At 42.3% G+C, this 15,885-nt stretch overlaps 1 long non-coding RNA gene across 1 annotated transcript in view; it reads left to right on the top strand.

Annotated features, from left to right (window-relative positions):
* LOC142060939 (uncharacterized) overlaps window positions 1–15,885 on the top strand; it is a 223,327-nt gene that overhangs the window by 152,946 nt on the left and 54,496 nt on the right. The window lies entirely within an intron of this gene.

A 15,885-nucleotide genomic window follows, 5' to 3' on the forward strand; every position in this document is an offset into this window, starting at 1 on the left:
GAAGAAAATAAACCAGCGTAAAGAGGAGCAAGCAGTCCAGGTAAATATGAAATTGAGTTGACTTACTGTCTTAGAAGAAAATCGTATTCAATGTGCATTCCCAGTGCTCTGGAGATGTGCCTTCTGTCTTTGAAATTTGTCTGTGAATTTGCAGATGCTCCAGCCTTTCTTAAGTTCTGGCTAAAACAAAAATCCCAGGCATACTTCGATTTTGCAGATGCTCTGATCTTATCTGAAGCACAAAGCTCAACTTCCCCCTCTGTGACCAAATTTCCTTAGTTTATCTTCTTCTAGTGCAAATGTTGCAATGTTGGCTAATGAAAGCACAATGCCATTAAAGGAAAAAAAGTTTCTCACCATTCATCCTTCCCCTGCTGTCAGTTTCTTAATTTAAGAACCAGTCCTTGTGTCCACTATTGCACTGTATTTCTTCAGGACATAATGTTGGGAGGGATGAGCCCAAAGGATAGGACACATTGATGAAGTTCCTCTGTCAGATGCCAGGTTTTGGCTGGATTCTTGGAAAATTTTGCTCTTTCTATTAACAGGCGTGTAATTCAGAGTAGGGAGATATTGTGTGCTGGTTTCTGACCTTTGCAAACACTAAATCATTAAAATACCTGATTTATTGAATTTCTCCTCCCTCCCCAAAATCTTGCCAAAGTGGTCATGACCACAATAAGTGAACTGAAGTGACTTTGGTATTTGTATCTTATATAAAATGTTTATTTTGGGATGTAGTTTGTGAAAATATTAATGTAAGATAGTTTTGGCTAGAATGAAGCTTATAAAGAAGTAACATTTAATCATTAGAGACTGAACTGCACTCAGGCTGAACAGTGGTGTTCAAGATGACTTCTTGAATCAATTTATTCTATTTCTGGTATTAAGCTTGAAGCTGGCAGGGTCCTAGGGTTGTCCACAGTTCTGTAGGTAGTACTATGTCAGTGTGCTTTTAAGTGCTGTCTGTAGCATTCTGCATTGGATTTATTAGAAATTTACCATTCTTAAAAAAGTAGGTTTGGGTTTTTTTATTGTTCTCTGTTAGCTTGAATAGGCCATAATGTATTTTAGAAGAATGATACAGATCTTTTTGTTCTGCACCAGACCATTAGCCTGTTTCTTCAGTGTCGGATACCTTGAAGGTGGGGTAGAAACTTGAATTAGAATATTATGAATTAATCTTTCCATGGGGTAATGCCCATCTAAGTCTACCATATATTCGTTAGTCTTGTAAGATATTAACTACTCTGGTCACAACTGGGCCTTCATATAAAATACGCATAGCTTTAAACACGTACACTTCTGCTTGCAGGCCTGTTGTGCCAGGTACTGGCATATAGACTTAACGCAGGAATACGATCTTCCTCTTCAGATCAAAATATATACTGAGATTGTCATCTGATTTCTTTAGTCCTTTAGGCCCAGGTGTAGATAGATGTGTAAAATGTACAGAGCATACACAGCTCAGAACCCTAGTAAATGGGGTGTGAGGACTATTCATGTATTATTTTCTTCTCTTCCGCTGTCCAGTGTGCTCCAAAGGTAAATTTAGGACTTTTTGTCTGGGTTTTGTTTAAATTTTAAATGATATGCTTCTAAAGTTGCTGCACTTCTGTAGTCTCTCTTAACACATAGACCTTCCCATAGTGTATTTGCATGTTTTTGCTGTTCTTCAGCAAGAGCAGTGTTTTCTGCTGGACCAGCCAGGGTAGGAGGGGACTGGACGAGGTAATCAGTGCATGGTGCTACAGGCTGGCACCCAGCACTAATAAGAACCTTGACATGTTGTTTTGGGTACCATGGGATAGGAATGGTCATCTTGTGTGTTTGGGGAATTTTGGATTTGGTAAATGGGAACTGTGGAGGGGAGGTAGTATCTATTCATAGGTCAGATAAGGTTATGCATTGCCTGGAGTGACTTTCTTTTGCACAAGCATTGGATCATCCATATTCTGAGGCTTAGCTCTTCTTTTTTTACCCTAAAAAACCTCTCTCCATTAGCCTTTTGGAAAATGATAACGTCAGTGAGGTCATTGCAGAATTAGATGTTAGGCAAACCACTGGATATTTTGTTAAATAAAATGGTCCTTGCCAGTATTTTGCAATCAGTCCTTTAAGTTTAAACCACATCTTAAAGTTAAAATGTGTCTATGGATAGATAGATAAACTTGTGTGTGTATACAGTAAAGCCTAAACCCCTCATTAATTATAGTTCTTTTTTCATGGCAGAGACCTTTAAAACAGATAAACAGCAGTTCTGAAATCTGAACTGGAGGGTGAAAAACTTGATGTCTTTTTAAGATACTTAGAAGGAGACATATACAAGGAGCTGGCTATTTCTTAGCAAGAAAAATGCCTTTGAAAATCTTTCCATAGTCCAGGTATCTTCTTCAAAACCACATCTGATAGGGATCTAATCTCTGTGTTCAATAACATCATCATTAAACATTAACACATCACAAACAACATGTTTATCATTTTACCATTACTTTTCAGGATCAGGTTTAAATTATGGTTTGTAAAAACAGTGTAGGTCCTGTTCTTTCTGTCTTTTTCTTTTTTTTTTTTTGTTAAGATGTATTTGCTTCTATAAAATGAGTATTTAACACCAAGTGAAAAGATGAATTGCAAATGGTCTTTGTTGCCTTTAACACTTTGTGGTCATGGCTCTGCTAGGAGAAAAAAGCTGCGTGATTAAGGGACAAACAAAAAAAGATGCACAGAGTTGGCAGCAACCTGAAATAAAGGAGACACTACATTTCAGACAAGCTGTTACTTATTGTGGGAGAAGAAAGGGCTTTGTTTTGTGAATGCTCTGCACATGACAGTGAAATTCTGTGCACGTCGTCATGCAACTTCTGGCTGCATATTGCCTGTGTCAGGGTGCTTTCTCTGCATGAAATGATGCTTAAGCTCCGAGTAGTTGAAGGGCTTTTCCAAGGCTGGGGCTACCTCCCATGAGCAATGGCAAAGCTCTGCTCCTGCTGGGGTGTTGAACTGGGAGTCAGTGGCGGCAGAGGAGACACAGTGCCCTTGAGTTCAGCTGGGATCACTGTCCTCCGCTGCTTGATAGCCCTGCCTCGTTCCTTGGGTGTGGAGCACTTGTTCTGGGCCACAAGGATATTTTGGAACATGACTTCTAGGCAATTCCCTGATATACAGAGTGATAACTCTCTCCCAGATCATTAAATTATGCCATTTTAAACAGCTGGAAGGAGGTAGACTGATGCCGTATGTCTCCGGGAAGTGTTGTGATGGTGCCTCCGCTATCGGTGGCTTAGTGTGAAATGTCTGGGAAGACAAAACTGTTGCACAGTGCCAGCTTGCTTCTTAGGAAGAGGAAACATTCACGTTGTCTTAATTTCGGGGGCATGAATGGACCTGAACTTTTATTGAACTTTTCTCATCTATGGTTTGTCCTCTTCTTAGTAATACATCCTTCTCAGTACCGTATCTCACTATCAAAAGAAGCTTGTAAACATATTTGCCTCCTTTTCAGGTTACAACAGGCCATATTAAACCTTGCATCCAAGTAGGCCCCCCATACACACTGGTATGTGTGCAAGTTCTGGGACTTTCTTAACTATCAGACTTAGCAGTGAGAGCTTTAGATTGCCAGAAAATAATAAAAATAACCCCTCCTAGTTCAGCAAAAGGTTTTGAAAACACTTTTTAAAAAGCCCTCAAATATAATTCTTCAGCTTGCCTATTTTTTTTTTTCTTTAGAAGCTTTCAGGTGATTTTTCAGTTGTGTCAGTTCAGCTACTCCCTGTAATTCAATTGTTTTCTCCAATTCCCCCAAACGCAGGGCTGTGGAGCCTTGGGTGTTTTCACCTCCTCATTCTTGGTCTGTGTGTTGGTTCTGTAATGGATTGCAAAGGCAAACACAAAACTTTGCAGCCTTTATAGGAATGAAACACTCTGAACTCATACGTAGAAGCTAATGTAAACAAACATACAGCTGTACAGGGTGGTACGCAGGGAGGTGGGTTTGCACCCATTGCATGTAGCTTGCCCACACATGTTCTCAGGCAGATCTCTGATATGAATGGTTTCAAGGCTTTTGCTTACTCTGAAAGACCTAAACATCCTTCTGTTGAGTACCAGGCCTTAAAACATGTTTGAAATTGAGGCTCCAAAAATAATCACAGAATCACAGAATGGTAGGGGTTGGAAGGGACCTCTGGAGATCATCCCGTCCAACCCACCTGCTTGAGGAGCTACACCTCGAGTCAGGGTGTACAGGACCGCATGCAGGTGGGCTTTGAGTATGTCCAGGGAAGGGACTTCACAGCCTCTCTGGGCAGCCTGTTCCACTGCTCTGTCACCCTCACAGGAATGAAGTTTTTCCTCATATTCAGGTGGAACTTCTTGTGTTCCAACTTGTGCCCATCGCCCCTTGTCCTGTCGTTGGGCACCACTGAAAAGAGTCCAGCCCCATCGTCTTGACACCCGCCCTTTAGATATTTATAAGCATTGATAAGATCCCGCCCTTAGTCTCCTCCCGGTTAAGCAAACCCAGTCTCTCAGCCTTTCCCCAGAAAAGAGATGCTACAGTCCCCTGATCGTCTCTGTAGCTCTCTGCTGGACTGTCTCCAGTAGTTCCCTGTCTTTCTTGAAGTGGGGAGCCCAGAACTTGACGCAGCACTCCAGATGTGGTCTCACTAGGGCAGAGTAGAGGGGGAGGAGAACCTCCCTCGACCTGCTGGCCACACTGCTTTTCATGCAGCCCAGGACTCCATTGGCTGCCTTGGCCGCAAGGGCCCGGTGCTGGCTCATGGTCAACTTGCTGTCCATCAGCACTCCCAGGTCCTTTTCAACAGAGCCACTTTCCAGCAGGTCACCCCCAACCTGTACTGGTGCGGGGCGTTGTTCCTCCCCAGGGGCAGGACCTTGCACTTTCTCTTGTTGAATTCCATGAGGTTCCCCTCGGCCCAGCTCTCCAGCCTGTCCAGGTCTTGCTGAATGGCAGCACAGCCTTCTGGTGTATCAGCCACTCCTCCCAGCTTGGTATCATCAGCAAACTTGCTGAGGGGACACTCTGTCCCTTTGCCCAGGTCATTGATGAATGTGTTCAACAGGACTGGACCCAGCACGGACCCCTGGGGAGCACTGCTGGTTACAGGCCTCCAACCAGACTCTGCTCCATTGATCACAACCCTCAGAGATCTGCCGTTCAGCCAGTTCTCAGTCCAACTCACTGTCCACTCGCCTAACCTACACTTCCTAAGCTTACCTATGATGACATTATGGGAGTGTCAAAAGCCTTGCTGAAGTCAAGGGAAACAACATCCACTGCTCTCCCTTCATTGACGCAGCCAGTCATGCGATCGTAGAAGGCTATCAGGTTGGTCAAGCATGATCTTCCCTTGGTGAATCCATGTTGACTCCTTCTGATAACCTTCTCTTCCTCTACATGCCTGGAGGTGACCTTCAGAATGAACTGTTCCATCACCTTTCTAGGGATGGAGGTGAGGCTGACTGGCCTAGAGTTTCCCAGGTCCTCCTTCTTGCCCTTTTTGAAGATTGGAGTGACATTTTGCTTTCCTCCAGTCCTCGGGCACCTCTCCTGTCCTCCATGACTTTTCAAAGATGATGGAGAGTGGCTTAGCAACAGCACCCGCCTGTCTTTCCTAAAAATCCTGTAGCCATCAATGACCATATTCCAGTCATGCGAGCTATCCCGCCACATCTTTGTAATTGCAGTGAGATCGTGCCACTGCAACCACACACAGATCTCTAGTTCCTCCTGTTTATTTGCTACGATGTGTGTGTTGGTGTAGAGGCATTTCAGAGAGGAAACTGAGCAGGCATGTTTTGTTGGAGGGGTGCACGAGGATCCACTATAGCCATGCACACCCATGAGGTGCTTGGTGTTCTGCCTGTCATCTCATGAGGCAGCTAAGGCACCTTTGTCGTGGCTCTGGTTGGCCTGGCTTATTCGCCCGTGATGGCATTCGCACTGCCACATTGGATCCCACCCGCCGAGTACTCCAGTTTAAAGCCTGCCTCACCAACTTGGCCAGCCTGCTGCCAAAGGTTCCCTTGCCCCTTCTAGACATGGCGATTCCATCCCTCCCTAACAGGGATTCATTCCTGGCAATTCTGGTCACATATTTCTTTATTTAGAGAAAGGAAATCTTTCTGAAGAAGGTCTGAGGATCATCAAGGTCTGGGCAAGTGAGGTCTTGTCAAACTTTTACAAACAAATGTTCTTAGAATTAACTAGCTTGTTTAGTGTCAAGAACCATTATTTCCTTATCTCTGGTTGTTCCTTTCTTTCTTTACTGAGATATCGCTTTCCTGTGTCCTGTTAAATTCCTCATCCTGTTAGAAGAGGGGGGGAAAAAAAAGGAGAGAAATATTGTACTGAACTGCATGGACATATTGTTATTGTGGTTCCCTATTAACTTTTTGCTGATTCCTGCTTACTTATCGTGTGCTTTAATGTTCTGTTACATTTTCCAGCAGCAGTGTGTCTCTGCAGTGCTAAAACTTACTGTTTGCTGCTTTGCTGTTGTTGTCTTCATCATGTAAAATAGCCTCATTAGGATCACAAGAACAACGGGGCCAGTTATTTTAATCAAACAATGTTTTTCAGGATCTGGAAAGGCTGCAATATCAGCCTCTGCTCTGACCCCTAAAACAAAATCACTTCCATTCACATTATTATCTTCGGTGTGTGGGAAACAGCCAGAGTCTGAATATTCTTTTTATCCTCCCTTCATATTTATTTCTTTTCTTTTCTTTTCTTTTTTTTTTTGTACTTGCTCGGTTCCTGTTGAAAATGCATCTAACCTATAAACGAACAGCCTCCTCTGTGTTCATTCCCCAGGCATTCTCCAAATATTCACATTCTTAAAATACCATCTTCTTCCTTATTTTCTCAATTCTTTATTTGTTTACACTCAAAAGCTTCTTTGTAGCTGCCTACAGTGAGCTGGGAAAACATATAGTCTAGTCCTCCTTTATTTAAATGTACAGTAGATTGTTAATGTCTTTGTTACCAGATACTAGCAAGCTTTATTGAGGACAAACCCATATGCCAGTGAAATTGTTCAACATGAATGTTCCCAAATGTATGCAATGTTCTTCAGATTAATTGGATTCCATATAGCATATTCCCATCACAATGTGCAGAGGTTTTAAACATATAAACCCCATTAACATTAATGGGAGTCACATGCTTAAATCCCAGCACTTCTTGATAGGAATAGCATCACTTTAAATGAAACCAGTGTCCACCTTACTGTGAACTATTACAAATAATGATTACAGTTTTCTCCTGTGGATGGGAAGGAAACCAGTGCTACCAAATCACCTCTTTAAAACACTTTGTATTGCTAACATTGCTGGACAAAAAAGCTGCACTGAACTCCATAAATAACTTGTTGCTGGAAGTTTTGCTCTGTCACCTTAAAAAGTAGGGTATACCTGTTCAACAGTCAGCCTTAAAATCATAGAAATGAGCAAGCAACAACATTCTTTTTAGCTGAAGGAAAGAATTATTATCATTTTTGGTAGCACGCAACCTATTTTCATGAATTTGAAATTATATATAGACATAGCCAGGACATCCATTCATGGGTAAGAAACCTACTAGCTTCTCAATGTGGGCTGTTTAATGATGTTTTTCCTAAACCAAAACAATAGCGTTGGTGGCAATTTTGTCTCTAGGTATTATTTCACAATAGTTAATAATATAGTTCTTTCACAGTGCTGGAAATGCAGCAGGCATGGCATACTGGAACTTAAAACAATTCTCGAAATGGACAAAACAATTTACTATGGACCATAAATAGATAACTAGAGAAATTGCGCTCTGAGGTCATTATGGAAGTTTTGCTTTACTTTACATCACTCTTTTCAAATCCATTAGTTAACATCTGTATGTTTATCAGCTAACTAGTTACTTGTAGACTAGTCGTTAAGGGAATGAGTAACAATTGCACATTTGTTTGTTCATAGCAAACAAAATTATAGCACTATTATGTGTCTGAACTTGAACTATGAAGCATTTATACTTTCATTACATAATTTTTTATTTGTGATGTCCACCATGGTAGGACATAGGCTCTCATCAGTAATTTGGTCTTGAGTTATGATTAATGGGTTTAGAGGTCTCTGGTAAAAGAACTCCTTCACTTTAAAGTCATGTGCTACTTAGGAGGAAAAATACTATGGAGAGGAAAGAAAAGTGTCATTGCCCAACAACAGGCCAAGGGGCAATGGGCACACAGTTGGGACACAGGAATTTCCACCTCAATATGAGGACAAACCCCTTCCCTGTGCGGGTGCCAGGGCAGCGGCACAGGCTGCCCAGAGAGGCTGTGGGGTCCCTTCCCTGGAGACATTCACCCCCCGCCTGGACGTGGTCCTGTGCCCCTGCTCTGGGGGTGCCTGCTCAGGCAGGGGGTGGGACGAGGCGATGTCCAGAGGTCCCTTCCAACCCCATTCTGTGATTCTGTGATATCTTAGGTCCACCGGTTGTGTACTAACTTTGGTATTTAAGTTACATCCAACACTGGCCAGTACTGGAAACTTCAGAGTGGCTTTTTGGTGAACAGTTGTGAACTTGATTGGTTTTGTGGAAGTTTCATGCTGTTTCCCGTCGCACAGTAAGGAGTTTATATTCTGAAGCATGCAAGATCTATACCTTTTCGATTCTTGTGAGATAAAGGGAGTGGTTTGCATGCTTTGCTCAAATGGCTTATTTTTATTTGAATCTTGTCAGATTGTAAGCTTATCATTTATGAGTAGGCTGGGGTTTTTTCTGAATAGATTAAATAATGTAATGAATTGACTAAGTAGGATCGCTTTGTGGCCTAGGACAGATACTGATAACTTTGAGCATGGACTTTTTCAGATGACATGATAAAAAGTGTATGGCTATAGAAGGTAATGCAGCACTCGCTGCTGTTGTAGTGCTTTGTGTGCATAACTTATCCATCTTGAAGCCCTATAGAGCTTGATTCTGGTTATCTGTGAATTGTTTAACTCAATACCTTTTGCATTTGGTGTCATGCTCTGGTATGAGTGTGCAAGGGATGAACAGTAAAATAACGGAAATAAGTGAGCCTGGGAGCATTGTAGAAGAATGAGATTAAAATCGATGGTGAGCTGAAATGAAAAAACGGGTAGGGAGGATTGGGGTCAAGCATAGAAAGACTCTTCAGAGATACAGTGTAAGTAGATGGATTAGTGTTTTAGGTGTACATCTTCATGTCTTCCTGGAGTCTGCATAAGCAAAGCGTTCAAACCAGGATTTGTTCTTATGTGACTTGTGCCCGTGAGGAGCTGTGCCTTTGAAATCCTACTATGGAGTAAGGAGAGCAGATTTCTGACATCACATAGATTCCCATGGAAACTGATTTTGTAGTCTCAAATGTTGTGCTTGCAACAGGACGCAATGGCCTGGGAAGGAGATACTGTTTACATAGCAAGAGCAGACGTAACTGCTAATGAAAATTACAGCCTGTTTCTGTATTCCTCACTTACTCCTGTAGGAAAATACTACTGTAATGTTATGTAATCATAGGTTAGGTTATATATTCCTAAAACAACCAGGCCACAAACAGAAGGGACAGAAAGGGGATAATTCTTCTGTGTGACATAATTGGACATGGCAATAGGCCCAACTGTTTGATTCTACTGAAAAAATCCCAGATCCTGTGTATGGAAGATTACTGTGAGAGGGGGAAACAGCATCATTTCTTGGTTTACGTGGCATACATGTTGGAGAGGCTGAGATGCAGAGTCCAATATGCATCTAGTCTTCTTGTAAAAGGTCCTTGATGTTTGTCTCAGAAGAAACACTCAACCTCTGAACTTTTTCTTCTTCAGTCAAATGTATAGGGAAAAATGGTTTATGTAATGCAGCCGTGAGCTGGGGTTGTTGTGTGGGAAGTCTACGGGAGGAAGCCTAAAAATATTTTTGTTGATTGTCCAACTTTGAGTCTCTTTTGGTCAGTAGTGGACTTTTTCCAGCTACTCCATTTCATCCTCCAACATCGTGTTTTTCGGTCTATTCCTCTGGTGCAGGCAGTTCCCTGTTCATAAGAAACAATGTCATGCAGGCAAGCAGTAGATCTGCTGGTTTGTACTATGATATGTACAGAGAAGCATTCGGAGGTTGGGAGATGGCTATCACTGGTCACGTGTCAACATCTTCAAAACTCATCTAGGTATGAGCAAAGCGTTGCTCAAATAAAGCACAATTCCTTCCTGCTTATTCAGTGCTTTGCTTATTATACCAATTTGCAAGCTTTCTGTCTGCAACATCATCTTTCTTATGCTGGCTTCCCTACAGTCTACTGATTCATTTACGTCTCAAAACAGCCCTCTCTGTTGCCTGAGTATGAGAGAAACTAATTTAACTCCAAGCTCAACGCATGTGAAAACTGGAGGGTTTATGTAGTCTCTGCCTTTCCCCTTCTATTCCTTCTGTACCATCAGGCTTTTTACTCACTTCTGCTTCTATGCTTCCACCACTTGCGTGCTTGGAAAGGGTGGAAACATTTTAATTTTCTTTCTCCCCCATCTTTTCTCAAGATGTCTCTGCATCTTATCGCTGATTGATTTGTATGTGTGAGTCATGGAAAAAATTGAATGCCTCATCTTCCTAACCAACCACCTCCACCTTCAGTCCTGTCTCCCAGTCCTGCCATATGAGTGTCATACTTGACTCATCTCTCTCCTTTGTGTTGCTTTATCACACAAGTGGCCAGGAGTCCTGCTGAAACACTTACGTTTAGTGTTCACTCAGGATTAAGTTGGTAGATAGAGGGTTCACTGGTACTTTCCATTAGGTTGGACTGTTCCAAGAGCTAAAACAATCCTTCTTCAGCATCTTTGTCTATCAGATAGTGTATCTAGCTAGTGTTAAAACTGGGAAGAGATTAACTGAGGTGGTTTGAACGATTTGCTGGGGGCCCAGGAAGGACACTGCACAGGGCCAGTTTGTGCCAGAGTATTGTTTGAGTGGAAAGAAAGGCACCAAATTATTTTTGTTCCCTTCATTGGTTTGGTACACAGTGATCCAGAATGAGAGTGTCCTTGTAGTCCACCCAGACACAGAAATTGCTCCCTCTGAGAGTCCTTGTGCAGACTGCAAGGAAAAACATCAAGAAGAGCAGGGGTGGGCTCACAAACAGTTGCCCAGTATCAGCGGTTGTTTGTAGGTACAGTTCTGAGCAGTGGAGTTAGTGCTTTGGGGTGTTTTAAGGTAAAGTATTAGCCTAATTTATCAGCTGCGTATATATGGCTGGAGTCAGAAATTGAAGGAGAGATGTGAACATTGAGCAGCCTTCAGTGAGCAAAACCTGGACAAAAAGGCTGTATTCATGGCCAAAGCTTGCTACAGAATTTTATTCTTATTCTGGTTGGCACTGACCAATGCTCCTACTCTCCAATGGTTCTCCTATTTGTGGAGAAATGTTGACCACCACACTGAAGGATGCCTCATCTTTACTCCTTCTAATCTGCCTTTGTCTGGGTGCCTTCCACTGTATTTCAGCTCCCATTGCTAGGCATTATACTTGGGAAAACTGCTTGCTTGGTTTTTAAAAAAAACAAAACAAAAAGTGGGGAAGAAAAGAGAGGGGAAAAAAGGGTTTGTGAGCCTACGGTGAACTTAATTAACATCGCTGGAGGGACAGCAATAAAGCGCTTAAGAGGGCTATAGTAAACCTTGCAAGACGTGAACAAGTCAAAATATTATTGACGTATTCAATTATTTGCAGTTGTGGGGGTTTCATTTTCTCTGACGACTCGTGAAAATAATAAAGCACTTAAAAGTTCCGCTTTCACTTGGCTGACCTAGCGCTCTTGCAGCAGCACAGTGTGTTACCCGGGGAGGGAGCTGAGCCGGAGCCAGCGCGGGGCGAGGAGCGCTGAGAAAGCAGTACATGCAGTCCCTCAGGAGGGGAGCAGCTCACATTTATCTCTAGGGGCTCTTCCTGCCTGGCCTGTATTATTTATTTTACTATTATTAGCATTTCTGAGACACCAATCACTATGGTAACTGGGTGCCCATAATAACTTTGCATTTATGTCATTCTTTTTGCCAACAGTTTCTCTGTACTTCGCAGTTACTAATTACTTTCACCCGGCATTCATAGCCCGTTGCACTCTCTAGGTTATTAAACCTGAGGACTTCTTACAGATGGGAAGACTGAGGTGCAGAGGGTTTAAGGGCTGAGGCTTTATGGGTCTCCTCACTCCTGGACCTGCATTTCAGCTTCTTTCCCTGGCTTCCTAGAGGCTCATTGCAATAGGGACTTAAAGCAACAACCCTCTGTAGGCTTCATCTTTCTCTTTAAATTGTACCCATCTCTTTCCTTCTGCTTGCTGGGCCTTTGAGACCCAGTGCTAGGAGCCTGGGAAGGCTTTGCCTGAACGATCTTGATGCAGATATTCCTCACACCTCTTGAAGAGTGCATTTTGCACCCAGCCTTGCATAGGCAGACATAGTGAGCATCGCGACCCCATGGCAAGTTTGAAGGACTACGGCTGGACCTCAGCGGTCGTACAGCTCAGCTGTGCCCCCTGTCAGCTTCAGAGATGCAGCCGGGCTTGGCCACATGGTGTTCAGCATCAGAGACGTTTGCTGAGGGATGGCTGCTATGACACACACAAGCCTGCCGGCAGGTTAGCTGGGTACACCTCGGAGGAGAAATCCTGCTCACAGCAAGATCGCAGGGCAGCAATCTCATCACTGCATTTTGCTTCAGTTTTCAGCAGCAGTCGGAACTCTGTGGTTGCAGTCACCCACTGGCTCAATAGTGTCAGTTTTAATCCTTTTAATACTTCTCTTTTTAAGATTGTCTTAGCTCGAGGGCCACATGGAGGCTGGATGGCAGGAAGCCTGTAAGCTCTGGGGTTGTGGAGGGGAAAGACACAGTCTGCAGCAGTGCCACTATGCACATCACAGGAAGAATTATGGTTGATTTTCACATATATCTGTAACATCTGTGTGGCTAATAAAATTGACGGAGTTTGTCATAATCAGCCTGTACTCTCCAGTGAGAGAATTATGTCTGAGCATTTGGAAATCTCATGCACAGGCAGTTACTGAGGGAATACGCTGTGAAGATTAAGCTGTTGCTGCGTGGCAATGGATACCCACGCTGAAACGCAATACCTGCTTCTGCACTGCAGCGGGGCTTTCGGAATATGTTGTAAATGGGAGACAGGTATTAGCTAAAAAACCGTACATTTTTGTGGGCAGCCGCCGTCACAAGCGTGTGTTTACAGGCGCAGAGTTGCACTAGGGTAACGTATGTCTAATGCAACTGAAACTAATCCCAGAAATGTTGCACTGAGCAGCCCAGTCCCCCAGTCTGGGTGGCAAAGGGAAAGCCCTCATGGAGAACTGCTAGGACAGATACATGAGAAATTGGCACATTTTGTGAAGTTGCTGCTTTGTGGAAAATCATACAGTAGCATTTTTGTAATAACGTTACTTAGTGTGCTGCTCAGTTTTTTGTTTTGGTTTGGGGTTTGTTTTGGTTTGGGTTTTGGTTTTTGTTTGTTTGTTTTGCTGTTATGATGAGGAGTTGGTAAAATCTGTGTTGTATTGCCAGATCAAATGTAATCAGCTGATAGCTCTCAGGTTCCCCAGGAAAAAGTGGGCAAATAATGCTGTGAAGATAAATTCTGATCACATTCATTTTCTAAGCAGAGATAGTTGAAGTTTTGTATATGATGGATTGAAAAACAGTACTCAAGAGGGATTCATACATTCTGTATTTATTTACTGCATTTTGTTGGCTATGGGCTTAAACAAAATTGGTTTTGCATCCAAAATGTAATCTGAATGCCTGTGAACACAAGAAGGCAGATGAATACAAGTCATTTGGGCATCCAATTCCTTTGCATGTGCATGTGAACACTTCTTTTTGAAATATTGGGGTGGGCAACATTTAGCAGTTTGTTAAAAATAAGGACTCTGATTTTTCGAGGTGACGGCTTGATCTGCTGTAAATCTGGAAAACGTGTATTTCTGACTGTGCCAGTTCTGAACATCCCGCCTTTTTATAGCCCTGTCAGTGCTGTGACTTAAAAACACTCTTGGAGCAGCATCTGATATTGTTCATAACTTAAATGAACAAAGAAAGAATCCAAACCAAGTGAAGCTCTTCTGTAGCTCCTCTGTCTTTCTGGGAAGGATGTAGCCATTCCTACTCCACCTTTTGAGAAGTTGTGGGGCCTGACCCAAAACACATAGATTTCTGGGGATTTCAGATCAAACCCACATTGCTGTAAGAAGCAAGCACTGAGCTGCCATTTAGATGTGAGTTCAAGTCTTTTTGTTGTTTTAGATCCAATGATAATAAAGACAAATACATTGGATTAATAATGCTCCTACCTTGAAATTTAATTTAAAATCCCTTGTAATGTAATCACATTTGGGTGTGCCATTACCCAGATGGAGAGAAATTTGTTTTGTTGAGAAATTACTTTAGCATAAGAATGACTTGAGTTTATTAACAGGGAAAAAACATGACTCCCCTCCCCAACCACTCCCCATGCATTCCAAAAATAAGAAACTCATTTCAACATGGACATTACTGGTTAAAAAATAATTACACATAATGAAATGTCATATTTCACACATACTCCCTGCAAACCACGCTTCTTAGTCTTCCCCAAAACACTGCAGGGTGTAACCAGCTCTTTCTTCCTCCTTCATGAAAAGAATATTTCACAATGGAATTGTGCGATGACAAAAAAAATGATGCTGGAAAAGCATCACTACCCAGAGAGACATAAGGAATTGCCACAGGCCACTGCATATAATCCCACACAATATTATGTAGTCATTGTATCTCTTTCCAAGGCTTCATTCTTCTTTTGTGACCTACAGCCTCAATGAGAGTTTTTACAGAAATAGTGTGCCATGGAACAGCAAATTTGGGAACCATGTTATTAGACGAAAAAATGTTTGGCTTAGAATGTTGGTTTTTTTCAATGTATCTTTCAGCTGCTGTCATTAAAATGGTTAAATAATATTAGAAACGTGTTTTGTCAATTACCTTGGGGACAAGTATAAAATATTGGGCTGTTAAATGCGTGCCACAAAAAATAAAACTGTACAGCGCGAATACAGCATGAAGAAATTCCTTAGGTTGGCGTTTGCAGGGCTTTACATGTGTCAGCACACCTCAGCCTCCTTACAGAGGGTTTCCACTGCGGGGACAACTCTAATTAGTTGTGATTAGATATTCACAAGTCAGGGAGATGCTTCCCATAAATGTTTGTTTGCCTTTAAAAGCAGATTTCTGCAAAGATTCTGGTGCTGACAGTTTCACGCCAGGAGCACTTGCGAAGCGCAGATGCAATACCCACATGCGCACAATGTGTGCAACCCACGTTGTGCGCTGAGGCCTCTTTACCGCTAAGTTTTGGGTTATTTCTTCAAGTAGGGCTTTGGTGGGGCTGATAACTTACTTTGTTAAATATATTCAGTATGTGAAGAAACGTGTCCATCATTCTGCATAAAACTGAATCGCACAAATTAATTTTGTGCCTGAGAACAAGAATATTCTGCATATACGTTAATGCTAACTCATTTCTAGTTGTGTATTTCATAATGTGGGCAATGCTGCTTGTCTCTGGAGACAGGTATTGTAGTTCTATGAGCTTAGGTTTGGATGGATAAAATAGTTTTATTCCTACACTGTTCCTTTTTAAATAAATATATAGAGGTAAGCCTGTAACATAACTAAGAAAAAAGACTGCTAGAGATTATCTGTGATTATCATGACTGCAGTAGACTGGGATAATGGTGCTGAGTTGAAGTTCCTGCGGCAAGATTTTTGCAAATTCCAGGGATTTTTGAGGATAGCAAGAGGGAAACCAAAGATGTTGCCATTTTCTTTA

This window comes from Phalacrocorax aristotelis, chromosome 8, assembly GCF_949628215.1.
Source record: "Phalacrocorax aristotelis chromosome 8, bGulAri2.1, whole genome shotgun sequence".
NCBI classification, from domain to species: Eukaryota; Metazoa; Chordata; class Aves; order Suliformes; family Phalacrocoracidae; genus Phalacrocorax; species Phalacrocorax aristotelis.